This window comes from Arachis ipaensis, chromosome B09 (genome assembly GCF_000816755.2).
Source record: "Arachis ipaensis cultivar K30076 chromosome B09, Araip1.1, whole genome shotgun sequence".
Classification (NCBI taxonomy): Eukaryota; Viridiplantae; Streptophyta; class Magnoliopsida; order Fabales; family Fabaceae; genus Arachis; species Arachis ipaensis.
The window spans coordinates 131,296,086-131,313,153 of NC_029793.2; the positions used below are offsets into that span (position 1 = coordinate 131,296,086).

General features: G+C 39.1%; 1 long non-coding RNA gene and 1 other non-coding gene across 3 annotated transcripts; one reads left to right on the forward strand and one right to left on the reverse strand.

Moving 5' to 3' along the window:
- LOC110266230 lies at positions 12,653-13,475 on the reverse strand. 2 transcript variants are annotated; one of them, XR_002353307.1, is made up of 2 exons: positions 13,075-13,475; positions 12,653-12,971 (listed from the first exon to the last, which is right to left on the reverse strand). It is a non-coding gene; the product is annotated as an uncharacterized LOC110266230 (long non-coding RNA). The 2 variants fall into 2 exon arrangements; XR_002353306.1 differs by having other exon boundaries at positions 12,653-12,995.
- TRNAD-GUC lies at positions 14,542-14,613 on the forward strand. The gene has a single exon. It is a non-coding gene; the product is annotated as a tRNA-Asp (tRNA).

Here is a 17,068-nt window from a genome sequence, read left to right on the forward strand (position 1 = left end):
CATGTCCGCAGTGAAGGAGGATTCGTGAGTGCTCTGAAAGACGTCATGGGACATAATCTGTGCCTATACGCGAGCCTCCAAGGTAAGTGCTGAAGCCGAAATTCCCTTAGGGCGGGTACGATGGTATTCGTAGATCCATCTGCTGCCAGGTAGTACGATAACTATGAGAATGGTGTCCCAGTCAAATTGGTACAGCTGGCGCTTGAGTGCGGCTTCTTGAAAGGCATCCAATCCTTCAGGGATAGGGGGAAGAGTTAGAACTTTTTGAATGGCCTCTTCTGTAATGGGGACTTGTTTCTGACGATCAAAGACAGACTGCAGGGTTGGCAGGTGGAAGTTGGAGTAGAACTCGACTACCCAAGAAAGATTGACCTGCCTTGGCTGTCTTTGTAGGAAACCCCATTGTCTTCGGGCAATTTGCGACTCAACAAAGGTAGCAATATTGGGCGGAAGGAGAAGAAGGTATTCGTTGTTGTAACTCCTTTCAGCCAGGATGGGGAATATCTGCTCACAGTAGCGATTGGGGAATCGCGCAGTGTCCTTTGCTGGGAAGGCTCTTTCTTTATCATCAACCTTTATAATCCTCTTAATCTTCTTTGTTGAGGGCTTTACCGCAGTTGAAGAGGGTTCTGCCACTAATGCTCTTTTTGTTCCTCTTCTTGCTGTTGATTTGGGAGTAGCTTTCTCTTTTCCTTTCTTGGTGGCCATCCTGAAAAAGGGAAGAGAAAGTAAATTAAATTCAAAGAGATAGAGCAAGGAAGAGAACAGAAAAGGATGGTTATAAATGCACATTAAAGGTAAATGATGTTAACACACGCTCATGAGTACATGTGAAAACTCATTAATGGAAAATAGCTAGTGCATATGATGACAAGTGAATGCAAGGCACATTAAAGGTAAATGATGTTAACACACGCTCATGAGTACATGTGAAAACTCATTAATGGAAAATAGCTAGTGCATATGATGACAAGTGAATGCAAGGTGTTTATTGGCATGCCGGCAAAGGGCATGAGTAGCATAGATCAAGCATCACTCGTAACAAACCATCACATTTGTATTGACAATTAAATTCAATGAATAAAATAGTAAAGGGAATTTGTGAAAAGCAAGCATTGAATATTAGAGTAGAAAAATGTAGAGAAGTTCGTAATGCCATATGGGCTTTTTCACAAACACATAGCATGCATGTAGAAGAAGCTCTTGAAAATAAGAATTTGAACATGCAAGTAATCCCTTAAGAAGCAATATATAATTGTCAAACAAATTTACAATAATCCACAAGTATATAATAATAAATAGTGCTCAAATAAATTGATAACACCAAGTAAAAAGGAAAAAAGAAAGAAAAAGAAAATATGAACAATGAAGGTAAAAAGAAAATAAAAGAAGATGACATAAAAATAAAAAGAATAATAGAAAAGTAAGAAAGGAAGGAGAAAGAAAAGAAAAACCTTGTTAATGGGAGTGAGAGAGAGTAAAAAGTGAGAAAGAAGGAGGAAGAAAAGAAGGGAGGGAAAAGAGAAAATAGGATTTGGGGAAAAAAAGATATGATAATTGGCAAAATTAGGGAGGCTGTGCGGCGCAAGCGACGCGGTCGCATTGGGCATGCGGTCGCACGACTTGCGCTTAAACTCAATGACGCGATCGCGTCAGTCCCGCGGTCACGTGACCTGTTTTAGGCTAATGGCGCGATGGTAGCCTCGCACTCGCACAACTCTCTGTTCAAAATCATATTAGTGCCAACTTTTGGGTGACGCGATCGCGTGAGTGGGCTTTAGAATGATATGACGCGGTCGCGTAGGGCACGCGATCGCGTGAGAGGGACTGCGCGTCCAGCGCCAGTCTAGCACCACTCTAGCACAACTTTCGGCTGTGCACCCTTGTTACGTCGAAATCCAGTTCACGCGGCCGCGTGGGGCACGCGATCGCGTGAGAGGCCATTATTCCCATATGACGTGGTCGCGTCAGCGACGCGATCGCGTCGAGTGATTTGTGCCATTGGCACGCCTCCAGCCCTGCTCCTGCGTAACTCTCTATCCATATTATTATTGTCTCCCATCTTCTTGCGACGCGGACGCGTCAATGAGGCGGTCGCGTCGCGTGATTTTTTTTTTTTTAAATAAAGGTATGTAAATGCAGATGCACGAAATGTACTAATAAAGAGAAGAGTTATTGAATAAGAAAACTAAAAGTAAAGAGAAGAACGATCATACCATGGTGGGTTGTCTCCCACCTAGCACTTTGCTTTAACGTCCATAAGTTGGACGCTCCACTAGCTCAGTCTTCAGCTATGTGGGGATCTTCCAAGAGGAAGATCTCAAGCTCCTTGTTTTTCTTCAGCTTCTCGCCATGGTACAGCTTTAAACGATGTCCATTAACTTTGATAGGTTCAGAGCTTGAAGGATGGCTTAGGTGATAAACTCCGTATGGTTCGACCTTCTCTACTCTGTATGGACCTTCCCATCTTGATCTCAATTTGCTTGGCATGAGCCTTAGTCGGGATTTATAAAGGAGGACTAAGTCCCCAGGTTGGAACTCTTTCCTCTTGATGTGCTGATCATGTACAGCCTTCATCTTCTCCTTGTATAGTCTTGAGTTCTCATAAGCTTCTAGGCGAAGGCTTTCCAGTTCCTGCAGTTGCAACTTCCTTTCAGCTCCGGCTCTTTCAATTCCCATGTGGCATTCCTTTACTGCCCAGAAGGCTTTGTGCTCTATTTCAACAGGGAGATGACAAGCTTTTCCATAAACTAAGCGGAAATGACTCATCCCAATGGGTGTTTTGTATGTTGTTTTGTATGCCCAGAGTGCATCTTGTAGCCTGGTGCTCCAGTCTTTTCTATGAGGTTTGACTATCTTCTGCAAGATACGCTTTATCTCTCTATTTGACACCTCGGCTTGTCCATTAGTCTGAGGATGGTAAGCTGTTGCAACTTTATGAATTATCCCATGATTCTTCATTAGTCCTGTTAGTCTCCTGTTACAAAAATGGGTGCCTTGATCGCTCACGATTGCTCGTGGTGATCCAAAGCGACAAATAATATGGTTTCTCACAAAGGAAACAACGTAGCATCATTATTGCAGGTAGGAATTGCTTCTACCCATTTGGAAACATAATCCACAGCTAACAAAATATAAAAATAACCATTAGAATTTGGAAATAAACCCATGAAGTCAATGCCCCAAACATCAAAAATTTCACAGAAAAGTATAATCTGTTCAGGCATCTCATCCCTCCTGGATATATTACCAAATTTTTGGCATGGGAAACAAGATCTACAAAATTCAACAGCGTCCCTAAAAAGAGTAGGCTACCAGAATCCACAGTCTAAGATTTTTCTAGCAGTTCTTTGAGGGCCAAAATGTCCTCTACTCTCAAATGAGTGACAGGCCTCTAAGATGGACTGGAATTCTGATTGAGGCACACACTGTCTAATTACCTGGTCAGCGCCACATCTCCATAAATATGGGTCATCCCATATATAATATTTAGACTCGCTTTTCAGCTTGTCTCTTTGATGCTTAGAAAATTTTGGAGGAAAAGTGCGGCTAACTAGATAATTAGCTACAGGTGCATACCAAGGGACTATCTCAGATACTGCTTGCAGGTTATCAAATGGGAAATTATCAGCTATAGGAGTGGAATCATCTGTAATATGTTCAAGGCGACTCAAGTGGTCTGCCACCAAATTCTGGTTACCACTCATGTCCTTAATTTCTAAATCAAATTCTTGTAATAGCAGTATCCAACGTATAAGCCTTGGTTTGGACTCCTTTTTAGATAATAGATACTTAAAGTAATATCCACCTTTGCTGGATCTACAGAAATGCTAGTATTAGATACAACATGTCCTAGTACAATCCCTTGTTTAACCATAAAGTGACATTTTTCAAAATTTAATACCAGGTTTGTACTAACACATCTATCTAAAACCCTAGATAATCCATCTAAGCAAAGGCTAAAGTAATCGCCATAAACACTAAAATCATCCAAAAAAACCTCCATACAGTCCTCAATAAGATCAGAGAAAAGACTCATCATGCACCTCTGGAAAGTAGCTGGTGCATTGCACAAGCCAAAGGGCATTCTCTTGTAAGCATAAGTCCCAAAAGAACATGTAAAAGTGGTCTTCTCCTGATCCTCAGAAGCTATATGAATCTGGAAATAACCTGTGTAACCATCTAGAAAACAATAATGCAATTTACCTGACAGGCAATCCAGCATTTGATCAATGAATGGAAGAGGATAGTGATCCTTACGGGTTGCTTGGTTGAGGCGTCTGTAATCAATGCAGACCCTCCAGGCGTTCTGAACTCTGGTTGTCAGGAGCTCTCCATGCTCATTCTTCACTGCAGTGACTCCAGACTTCTTTGGCACCACTTGTACTGGGCTTACCCATTCACTGTCTGAGATGGGATAGATGATGTCTGCCTTTAGTAGTCTGGTCACTTCCTTTTTGACAACTTCTAGGATAGTGGGGTTCAGTCTTCTCTGGGGTTGACGAACAGGTCTTGCTCCCTCTTCTAAAAATATTCTATGCTCACAGACTTGAGGGTTGATGCCTACTATGTCTGCCAAACTCCACCCAATTGCCTTCTTGTGCCTCCTCAGCACACCAAGTAGCTGCTCTTCCTGTTGAGAAGTGAGTTTCCTTGCAATGATAACCGGAAACCTCTGCCCATCTTCCAAGTAAGCATATTTGAGGTGTGGAGGAAGGAGTTTTAATTCTATCTTCTGATCATGTTCAGGCTCTGGGTTGTCTGGAGCTGGTAACAGTGGTAAGGCACTGTCATTGTCCTCTGAGAATGTCCCCACACTTGGACCTTGTCCTGTGTGCTTCTCTTCAAATTCCTCCTGATGGACTTCAGCCACGGTTTCATCTATAATGTCACACTTGAGGATGGAGTGATCCTCTGGAGGATGCTTCATAACTCTATTCAGATTGAAGATCACTACTCGACCATCTATTTCAAAAGAGTATGTTATTGAGAAAGCATCTAATTTAAACCTTGAGGTCTTCAAGAATGGCCTTCCGAGTAGGATTGATGATGGCTTATCTGAGTCATTTTGGGGCATTTCCAGGATATAAAAATCATTGGGGAACGTGAGTCCCTTAATGCCTACTAGTACATCTTCAGCAACTCCAACCACTGTAATAATGCTTTTATCTGCTAACACAAAACGAGCTGCCGACCTTTTTAAGGGAGGGAGCCTCAAAATATCATATATAGACAAAGGCATTATACTCACACATGCTCCTAAATCACACATGCATTCAGAAATCATCACACCACCAATAGTACAATTAACTATACAAGGACCTGGGTCACTACACTTTTCAGGTAAACCTTCCATTAAAGCAGATATGGAACTTCCTAAAGGAATAGTTTCTAATTCATTAATTTTGTCTTTATGTATACATAAATCTTTTAGAAACTTTGCATATTTAGATACCTGTTGAATAACATAAAAAAGGGGAACAGTTACCTCAACCTTTTTGAATATCTCTACCATTTTGGGATCAGGTTCCAGCTGCTTCCTGGGCTTCCTTGCAAGTTGTGGAAATGGAATAGGAGTGGTGTTTTCTGCAGTGTCTACGTCTTTTAGTGCTTCCTCCTATGGTTGCACTTCTTCTTCTTCAACCACGTCCTGTATGTCCTCTTCTTCTTCAACATCTTCTATCTCCACTACCTCTTCAGCTGAGGCGTGTTCTGGTGGGTTTGGCTCCTCTTGATTCCTCTCCTGTAGTGTGGTTCCGGATCTCAGGGTGATGGCATTAATACCACCCTTGGGATTGGGTAATGGTTGAGAGGGAATCTCACTGGAGCTCAAAGGTTAATTATTGGAGTTATTCATTGAACCAATCTGTGAGACAAGAGCTTGCAAAGTAGCGTTCAGACCATTTAGAGTGGCATTAATGTTATTTTCCATGGTCTGTTGTCTCCGATCAATAGATTGTAGTAAGTCATCATTGGCAGATGAAGAAGGATGGGTAAATTGAGAGGTCTGCTGTTGGGTATTCTGTGGTCCTTGGGATTGCCTTAGGTGAAGTGCTCTGTAAGGCTAATTCTGATTCTGCTGCCTGTTGTTGTTGTTATTCCACCTCTGATTTCCCTGATTATCTCTGCCTCCTCTGTTGTTGTTGTTGTCCCTCCAATTCTAGTTAGAATTGTCTTGCCATCCGTGGTTGTAATTACCACCTTGATTGTACCCTTGGTTGGGGCGGTCATAGAAGTTATGAGTGGCTGCCACGGTGTTGTCTTCCTGCTGGAGCTGCGGACATTCGTCAGTATAATGGCTATAATCAGCGCAGATTCCGCAAACTCTCTGTGGGACTAACTGTTGGTTTTGCTGTGGTGGAGAAGGTTGAGCTTGCTGAACTTGTTGTTGATTCAATTGCATTTGCTTCAGCAAGTTGGTCATTTCACAGATACTCTGAGTTAAAGCAGTAGTCTCTCTGCTAGAGGATACTTCTGCCACGGCTTTTGCACGGCCTTGTTTCTGCCTGTGATTCCTAGTAGATTTAGCTAAGTCGCTGATCAATTGTCATGCCTCATCAGTGGTCTTGTACTTTTTCATAGACCCATTGCTAGCACTTTCCAATGTGGTCTTATCTTGGGGTCTCATTCCCTGTGTGACATAACCGAGTAACACTATCTTGTCAATCATATGGTAGGGGCAAGCTTTCAGAAGATTATTGAAGCGCTCCCAGTACTCATAGAGCGTCTCGGATTCATCCTGAACAATCATGGAAATATCTTTCCTCAGTTTATCAATAACTTCAGCTGGAAAGAACTTTTCCAAGAATTCTCTTCTCAGTGTATCCCAGTTGGACACAGTTGCTGCTAGTTGAGTGTAGTACCACTCTCTTGCTTTCCCCTCAAGAGAAAACGGGAAGGCTTTCAGCAAAATTGAAGTTGCATCTGCACCATCACGCTTAACAGTAGAATAGGCTGCCTAAAAATCTCTCAGGTGCTTGATAGGCTCTTGAGCAGGTAAGTCATGAAACTTGGGCATCAAATTGAGCAGTGCGGTCTTTATTTCAAAATCTGTAGCTACCGCTGGGTGATGCGCTTGAAATGGTTGCATTGTAAAATCAGGGGCTCCAGCCTCCTGGATAGTAACTCTCCTGGCTGCTGCCATGTTACCTGCGCGTGAAACAACCAAATCAGTAGAATGGGGGCTGGTTTCTTTCTCAAATGACGTTTCAGATCCGCCCTCAGAGAGGACTAACCGACGCCGAGCTTGCCTTATTCGTGAAATAGTTCTTTCAATCTCAGGATCAAATATTAGCAAGCTTGGATCAGGAAGCGAACGTGTCATCTAACAAAAGAAACAAGCAGCTCATAGTAGCAAAATAAAATAAAATGTAAATAAATAAAATCCAATTAATAACTTTAGCACTCTATTGCAACTCCCCGGCAACGGCGCCAAAAATTGATGCGAGCGGATATTGGCGAGTTAAGAATGATTATAAAATATGCGTTGCAAGTATAGTTTTCAACCAACCAGAAATGCGCTCATCAATTTAGAAGGGTGTCACAGAAATTAAAACTAAAATACTGGGAGTATGAATCCCAGGTCGTCTCCCAACGAGTTGCAGAAAAGTGTGCTATTTTATTAATCAGATGGTTTCAAAAAGATTTGAGTTGAATGGCAGAAAATTAAATTAGAGATTTTATATATAAATTTAAATAAAAACCTTGACTGGGAGTTGATTAGTTGGAAGCCCTATTCTTGTTGCAGTACTCTCAAGACTAATTGATAATTGGGGATTATTCTGTTTAGTTGTCCCTCACTAAGTAAGGAAAAGTCAAACGAGTTGGAATGCTGTTCTATCCACAAGTTCTAATCCGCTCTTGGGAGGATTGGTGTTAATGACTAGAGAGCAATCCAACAATAAACCCAATTACAATCTTTCTCTTGAGCATCCCAACTCAAGGGTTTCTTTCAATCAACTCCCCATCAAGTTAGGGAACTACTCGCTCATTGTCAATGTGAAATTCATAATATAAGAAAGGGAATTAAAGAAAGACATGATAAATAATGATCAAAGGATTAATTGAAAATAAAAAGTAATTCTTGTATTTAATAAATGCTAAAATAATCCAATGGTAAAATTAAGTAAATTAAGGAACATGGAAGAGTAAGAGACAAGTAAAGAGAACGAACTAGAATGTCGAAGTCTTGATGAGGCAATAACTCTTCTCAATATCCCAATGCAAAACAATGAACATAACAAATCCTAAAAACTATGAATGTGTAGAGAGAAAACCTAGAGGAGAGGAAAAACTAGATCTAAAAAAACTAAAACTATGCGGAATGAATGTTGTTGTCGGTTTCTGCATGTTCTCTGGCTCTAGTCTGCTTTTCTGGGCCGAAGACTGGGTCAAAATAAGGCCCGAAATCGCCCTCAGCAATTCTACAGATTATGCAGATCGCGTATGTCATGCGGATGCGTCATCCATGCGGCCGCGTCACTGCGATTTCCTCTTCTTCGCGCGGTCGCGTCATCCATGCGGCCGCGTCACTTCTCGCTGGTCATCTCCTCAATTCCTTGTGTTCCTTCCATTTTTGCAAGCCTCCTTTCCAATCTCCAACTCCTTCGTGCCCTATAAAGCCTGAAACACTTAACACACAGATCACGGCATCGAATGGAATAAAAGAGAAATAAAATACATAATTAAAAGTCTCTAGGAAGCAAGTTTTCAATCATGCAATAACTTTAGGAAGGAATTATAAATGCATGCTTAGAGTTTTTTTCTTTTTAAGTTTTTGAAATTTTTAGGGTAGCTTTTTATTTTTTATTTTTTAAATTTTTAGATTAATTGCTTATTTTATTTTATTTTATTTTTATATAGGATATCCCACTGGGAGTTCTCTATACTCTGACATAGAGACTTCCACTTTTTCTGTGTTTCTTGTTTGTTTATGAGTAGGAATGGGGATAAAGAACCCCTTCTTGAGTTTGATCCTGAACCTGAGAAGACCTTTAGGCGGTGCTTACAACAAACCAAATCTTACAAAGCCAGAGAGAATTTCAAGGAAACTTTTGAGAAGGAAGCTAAAGAGCTCACCATGGACCCTAATGGAGAAAATACGAATGCTAATGAGCATGCAAGGAGGACTCTGAGCTCTTACACTGCCCCCACTCCTGACTTTTATGGGCGTAGTATTTCAGTACCTACTATTGGTGCTAATAATTTTGAGCTGAAGCCACAGTTGATCACTCTTGTGAAACAGAACTGCCAGTTTTATGGACTCCTGCAGGAAGACTCCAACTTATTCATCTCCAAATTCCTGTAGATCTGTGACACTGTAAAGACAAACGGAGTGAACCCTGATGTTTACAAGCTCGTGTTCTTCCCATTTTTTGTGAGGGATAGGGCAAAGCAGTGGCTTGACTCTCAGTCCAAGGAGAGCCTGGACACGTGAGACAAGGTGGTCAATGGATTTCTGACCAAATTTTTTCTACCTCAGAAGCTGACTAAGCTTAGGGTGGATGTCTAGACATTTAGACAGAGAGATGAAGAATCCTTCTATGAGGCCTGAGAGAGATTCAAGCTGATGATCAGGAAGTGTCCCCCTGACATGTTCCCAGAGTGGACAAGGCTGCAGATCTTTTATGATGGCCTCTATGAGATGGCCAAGATGTCGCTGGACAACTCTGCAGGTGGTTCCTTGCATATGAAGACAACACTCGAAGAGGCCAATGAGCTTATAGAGATGGTTGCTAACAACCAATATCTATACACGTTTGAGAGGAACCCTGTGAATACTGGGACTACTCAGAAGAAATGAGTCTTGGAGGTGGATACACTGGACGCCATCTTGGCTCAGAACAAGATCTTCTCTTGGCAAATTAGCATGATTTCTCAGCACTTGACAAGGATAAAAGTCTCGGCAGTCAATACTCAAGATGCATCTTATGACATGACTGGGAGCTACAACCAAGGGGACGCTTATGGATATGCTTAAACCACCACTGAGCAAGTAAATTACATGGGAAATTTCTCTAGAAATCCCAATAATGACCTATATTCGAATTCATTCAATCAAAGATGGAGGAATCACCATAACTTTGGGTCGAGAGAGCAACCTCAGAAGCCCCAACAAAGATTCAACAACAATCGGGTTGGAACCAATCAGAATAGGTTCAACACACGTCAGTTCCAACCCTCTCAGCAACACTAAGGACCCTCTCAGAGCCAAGACAATTCTAACCTAACCACAATAGTCTCTGAGCTTTCCAAGACCACCCACAGCTTTATGCAAGAGACAAGAGCTTCAATTTAGAACTTGGAAGTACAAGTTAGTCAGTTGGGCAAGAGGATACCTGAGAGACCTTCCAACAATCTTCCAAGCAACACAGAGGCAAATCCAAGGGAAGAGCGCAAGGCCCTCAAAATGGACAAGAAGGGCGATCCTAAAGAGATGCATGCTGCTAAGGATTTGAAGGAGAAAAAGGCTCAAGGAGAAGCTGGAAAAGCATTGATACACGCCCCATTAGTGGCACAAGAGCCTGAAGTACAACACCCTCAGGGACTGCAAGAGGAGACCAAGGATGAGCAACTCACTCAATTCTTGGAAATCTTTAAAAAGTTGTAAATCAATATTCCTTTTGCTGAGGTGTTGGAGAAGATGCCTCCCTATATGGCCTGTTTGAAAAGCGTACTATTTGAGAAAAAGGCCTTGAAAGGAGATGAAACTGCGATGTTGACCAAAGACTTTGTGATAGTTGATATGGGAGAGGATACAGACGACTCCACCATCTTAGGAAGACCATTCCTAACTACTGGGAGAGCCCTGATCGATTTGGAGAGAAGAGAGTTGGTCCTAAGATGCATGAGGACTATTTGTTGTTCAAGATTTTTAAACCTCAACCACTCTCTGACAAAGGAGGTACTTCCATGTAGAGCTCAGTGCTTAAGCCTTCCCACCTGGTGGAAAGCCATACAATTCGTGTCGGACATTCACCACCCACCAAAGATGGAGAATGCCACAAAAAGAAAGTACCCAAAGGCTGGAGGAACAATAAGATTCCTACAGAGGACTTCTCACCTGGAATGAGAGTAGTCTTCACAAGAAGTCCAGTCATAACACATACTGTGAACAGAATCCTGTCTTTGGAGCATGTTGAGCTGATTCATAAGAGTACAGGAAAGAAGTTCACTATGAGGGGTTGTGATGCGTGAGCATCTTATACCCTTTTCATAGTATTTTCTAGTTGTTTTTAGTTAGATTTTATTTAATTTTACTTGACTTTAGTGCAAAAATTCCTTTTGGAAGCTACTTTGAGTTATTTTGGTATTTTTATGATTTCAGGTGAAATTTAGAGCAATTTGCAGAATTTGGAGCTAAAAAGAAGAAAGCTTGCAGCACCCCCTGGGCGCTAAACGGCCAACTGGCGTTTAGCGCTAGCAAAGGACCTCAGCATGCACGAGTTTTACTCCCCCTAGGGCGTTTCACGCCCAATCTGGCGTTTCTTGCCAGCAGCCAGTCCGAATCACACTTAGTTAGGCCTCTCAAGTGGATTTAGCACTTTTTAGTTTTATTTTATTTTTTAATTACAAACAATATCTTTTAGGTTTAGAATTTATTATTTTATTTTATTTTTTCGTATCAAATTAGGTTAGTATAAAAGGGAAGAGATTAACCCTAATTAAGGGTTCGAACATTATCTTTTCTCTCCCGTACGTTTTCAGAACCCTGTTTCTCTGTACGTCATGAGCAATTAAAACTCTTGGTTAAGATTAGGAGTTCTATTTATTTCTATGGATTAGAACTATTATTCTTCTATTTTTATTTATGTTTGATTCAATTCTAAGGATTGTTTTCGTTCTTAAACTTATGAACTGGGTGGAACGAGAGTATGACCTTTTTCTACATGAGTTTTTTGTGATTCTCGAGAGAGTTATCTCGCTTGAACTACAGCTTGAAAACAAATTCCTCTAAAATCGCTAATTGCATGAACTAATTTGGATATGTGACATATAATCCTGTTAGTCTTGGGCAATTATGGTTTTTGTGGTGCTAAACTAGTTTTCTGAACTTCACCATCTAATCAGAATTAAGTGACCACGAGAGTGGCGGTTAATGGAGGTTAGAGGAGGCTAAATCACTAAGAGATTAGGGTTTAGACATTTATGGTTTGCCATAGAATAGATCATTCATTGTTAAAATAGTTGGTAAGAAACTTTAATTCGAAAAGATAAACATCTCTGAAGCCTTAACTGTTTTCTCATACTGTTTTCACATCAAACTTTTAATTGCTTTTCTTTAATTACTTATTTATTATTTTATGCGATTTTAACTCACCAAACCCTTTTCTGATTCGCCTAACTAAGTCCAACTTGATAACCATTGCTTGCTTAGTCCAACAATCCTCGTGGGATCGACCCTCACTCACCTGAGGTATTACTTGGATGACCCGGTGCACTTGCCGGTTAAGCTGTGGGCATTCTTAGTCCCGCACCAGCTAGCTAAGCAAGGTTGGAGGCTTTTAACTATAGCTAACTCTATGATACACAAGGTGTATCGAAGCAAATATTTTCCATCAACAAACTTTCTTAAAGCTGGGATTGGCAACAACCTTTCTTGGGGATGGAGAAGTGTATTAGAAGGCCGGAAAATTTTTGAAAAAGAAATCCTATGGAAAGTAGGCAGATGTATTTCAATCAGCATTAAGGAGGACTCATGGGTGAAGGAGTGTATGGCTATAACACCTATCAATAATTCTACTCTAGAGCGCAACCCAATATAGGTCTCTAACCTCATGTTACCAAACAGAACTTGGAATCAAGCACTGATCATAGAAGTATACAACTCTTAAATAGCCACAGCAATTCTTAATACACCAATTCAAGAAGAGGATGAGATTACTTGGATGAAAGAGAAGAAGGAATCGTATATAGTAGCCTCTGGGTACCGAGTAGCATTTCAATTATTCCAGCCACCAGTTGAATTTTTGCTAGAATAATGCAGGAACAAACAGCTATAGAAATCAATTTGGAATCTCAGAACACAACCGAAAATAAAAAATTTTCTATGAAAAGTATTGCATGAAGGATTACCTGTGAAGCAGATGCTAAATTCCAGAATTCTCACTATCTCTCCAATCTGCCATTGCTGTGATAAAGAAGTTGAATCCACCTTCTATTGTCTATGGTCGTGCCCGGATACGCAAGAAGCATGGCAAGCAGCCCAGCTCCCAGCCCTACCGCAGAACGACGATCCATGGAAATGGTGGCTTCGATTAATGGATGATCTTTGCAGAAATAGAAACGGTCATAAGAAGACAGAGCTGGCAGCGACCGTGACTTGGCACTTTTGGTGAGCTCGCAACGAGCACATCTTCGAAGGAAGAAGGAAGCCTCCTCCCTGGTTGCTGAAGAAGCGCGAGCTGCAGTGAATGAACTCCATGAACTTTCCCGTTTTTTAGGTTGTCTTTAGATATTTTAGTTGGATCTTTACAATTCCACTTCCTTGGTGTAGTCCAAATTTGGACCGATTATTTCTTTGGAAATAAAATTAACTATCTTGAAAAAAAAAGAACTATAATCTTTTTGTTAAAAAAAAAAGTTTATGGATTATATGGTTATAGTACATGACATTTTAGAATACATTTAATAATTTTGGTTTTTTAAGTATATTGTTTTGAATTCTAATTCATAAAATGAACTTTTTAAATAGGTTCGTGGGTTTGTCGGACTTTAAATAGATAGGGACCGAATCTGAAAAAAAGCCTATGAAAAGTAACAGGCTTAAGTTTGGCCATCTATTTACCACATGGACTAAGCTCGTCAAAGCTAAAGTTCCGCTCGGCTCGACCTTTTCTACCCTTAGTAGCAAGTATTAGTGTATTAGCCAATCAAAATTTACAAACTTTATTTCCAAACTCTTTTGGTTTTTCACGGTGTTCTATAGTTCAGCAGACTAAAAATTAATTTGTTATAAATTGGAGTTCTATTTAAGAGTTTATCGTTGTCCAATAAATTACTACTTGTATAAGATAGCCGTAGAACAATAAACCCTGCTGCAGATTATTTAAACTACAATGTGAAACAATGAAAACTAGAAAACACTAATTTTCTTTTTGTCATATACACACAGCCCCACTCACTCGCACACTAATTTCAACTACAAGCTAACTCGTGTTAGGTATCGAACCCTCTTGGCTATTTAAGAGGCCAATACATCAGGCACTCTTACACATGCCTCAGCCAGTGAGTTTTTTGGTCATGTCAGCCTTTAAGATGAAAAAGTCATATCAAAGCCTTTTTGTAAATATCCTACATACAACATATCTGTAACAAGAAAACCTTGGTGCTCTTTTTGGACATGGTTTGGGCAGGACAAACCCAAGCAAACCAAAACCCAGCTGCATTCAACCTGGTGCCTTTTTAATCCAAAATTTGTGTGTCCAAGTGGGCTTCTACTCGACAAGAAAAGTGCGCTCCTAACGCTTCTGTGTCATCGAGTTTGCTCTCGCATGAGAACATAATATGATAATTTATAGGATAACCAACTTTATCAACAAAGTCGTTGTAGTATAGTGGTAAGTATTTCCGCCTGTCACGCGGACGACCCGGGTTCGATCCCCGGCAACGGCGTTTTACCTTTTTGGGGTAATGTGTGACAGTGACTTATATGGAAAGAGGGATATAGAGCGTTGATCTTGATGTGGCCCTGAAATCAGGAATAGGCTTTGAACTTTGAGATAATTTTGGACTCAGATACATAATGAGGATAGAATAGAATAGGATGCTATTTTCTGACACCAAAAGCTGCATTCTTATTCAATGCAAAAGCTGATGGATGATGCTGCAGCAGCAACGCTAAGCTCTGAGGTGTTGCTTATTAAACTAGTTAATGTGGCAAAGTTATTATGAACACACAAAAATTGTGCTGCATCTTACTCACTCTGCTTCACCAACTCTATCTCAGTATATATCTTCTCTTTTTTATCTTTTTCATTATATTTAAATATATATGTTGTCAATTAGTGAACATAACTCAAGTAGTGAATTATGATATTTTATTGCATGGACTTGATTGATTGTGGGGTGTTTTCTTTTTCTCCTTGATTTGAAAGAAGGAAAATTGATGTTCTATATATCAAACTCTATCCTCAAGAAAAGCCATTGATGATGAGATGGATAGCCATGCGTGAGAGTATAATCTTTTTGTCAATTAATGAAATTAATTATCTTTGATTAGATAGAAGCCAGTTTATATACATAGCATTTCCTATATATAGTAGCTAGAATGTGATGGAGATGTAAGGGGAATCTTTCAACCACACGTGTAGAACCTACTTTATGATGTGAGATATTCTGATTTCACTGATTTTAGGTTTTGAATGGTGACATTAACATAACATTATCTTAGAATTGCACGCACATTCCTTGATGCTGCTGCTTCCACTTTTATTTTATCATTTTTATTTATTTCATTTCATTGTGTCATATATGGACAATCAAATTTTGATTTATTCAGCTTGAAGATAAGATCTAGCTCCGGATCTGTACAAGTTTTGGATTATAAAGTTTCATGATTATCATTGAAGAATGAATACAATTTACAGTATTCCTAAGTGTTCATATATATTATTATATATGAATTAAAATCAACAAATAAAATTATTAAAATATCAGTATTTTCAAATCACTATAAACTGGAATTAATTAGATTACATAATTATATTATTTACATATATAATTTTCTATTAAGGCAATAATTGTTCTTAAATGAATTTAACTTACTAATGCAATATATTATTACTTCATTGAATATCATGCAAAACCTTGTTTTTGCTAGCAATGGATATAGTCGTATATGCTGAGAGATTGTTATGTTGGTTAATTACTTAATGAATAATTAACGCTTGATTAGTCCATTTTTTAAAGCTGTACGTACAATTAGTAGTAGTACTTAACTATATATATATAGTAATCTACTAATAAGGTATAATTAATGTTGCTCAGAACATAAGTCATGAGGTATTTGCCATGTAAACAGTAAATATATACATTATTCCCATTATAGCATACATATAGCATTATTCTTTTAACACTAAAATCCTTTAACAGAGATGGTGGCTATTTGAACATCTCAAAAGCCTCTCTAATACTATGCGTATATGTGCATGTGACATTGTGACCGGTGAGTTTGTTCCTTCAGAAACAAGCATAAATTTGAGGAATTGAGATTATGGGGTTGTGGATCAAGTATATATATTAATTAACAACTATATTAGGTGATCATGTTGATTATATTGCAGGCAATGGGAGTGTTGTGAATCACGAGAACTTCACGTGCGATTCTGACTTCCTTGTTTAGTACAACAGACCCAAATTAATCTTATTTTAATTATTTATGTAACCATGCGCTAAGATATATATAATAAGAAAAAGTATTAGAGATACATTGGTGTAAATTTAAATAAACTTCCCCTTTCTAAATTGGACCACTTTGATCACAGTGTATTTCAGACATTAATGTTACCTTCTCTATCTCCAATGTTAAAGGCTCACACGGTAATTTGTCCAAACTTTAAACTAACAAAAGAACTAGTGCTAATAACTATATAGCTCTATTCATCATCAAATCAATATATGAATACTGGTTTATGAATGTTAATAATTCTATGTTACCATGGTCATCACTTAGCTTATATTATTTCTTTAAATTAAATTCAATAGTTGAAGTTGGGATAGATTGGTTAGTGATTGATGTTTATTTTAGACTTTTAACCAATAAAGGGAAGACCTTACACTATACTCTCTCTAGTCTCTAGTATTGAAATAAAGAAAGGAAATTTCTATAGCATGCATTATATTGTAAAGAATCTTAGATATTTTTGCAAGTTTCTACGGCAGGATCATGTAGAATTTCTTGTCAAGTGTTGAACGAGATTTCTTCAAAAATTAGGATAAAGGAGAATTTTGTGTCATTTGATAACATTGATAAAAGAAATATTAACACTATTTATTCTAAAATTTGAAAGACTAAATTAAAACTTCACACAAAATATTGTAACAGAAATACAGAATCTTAGGTAGTAGT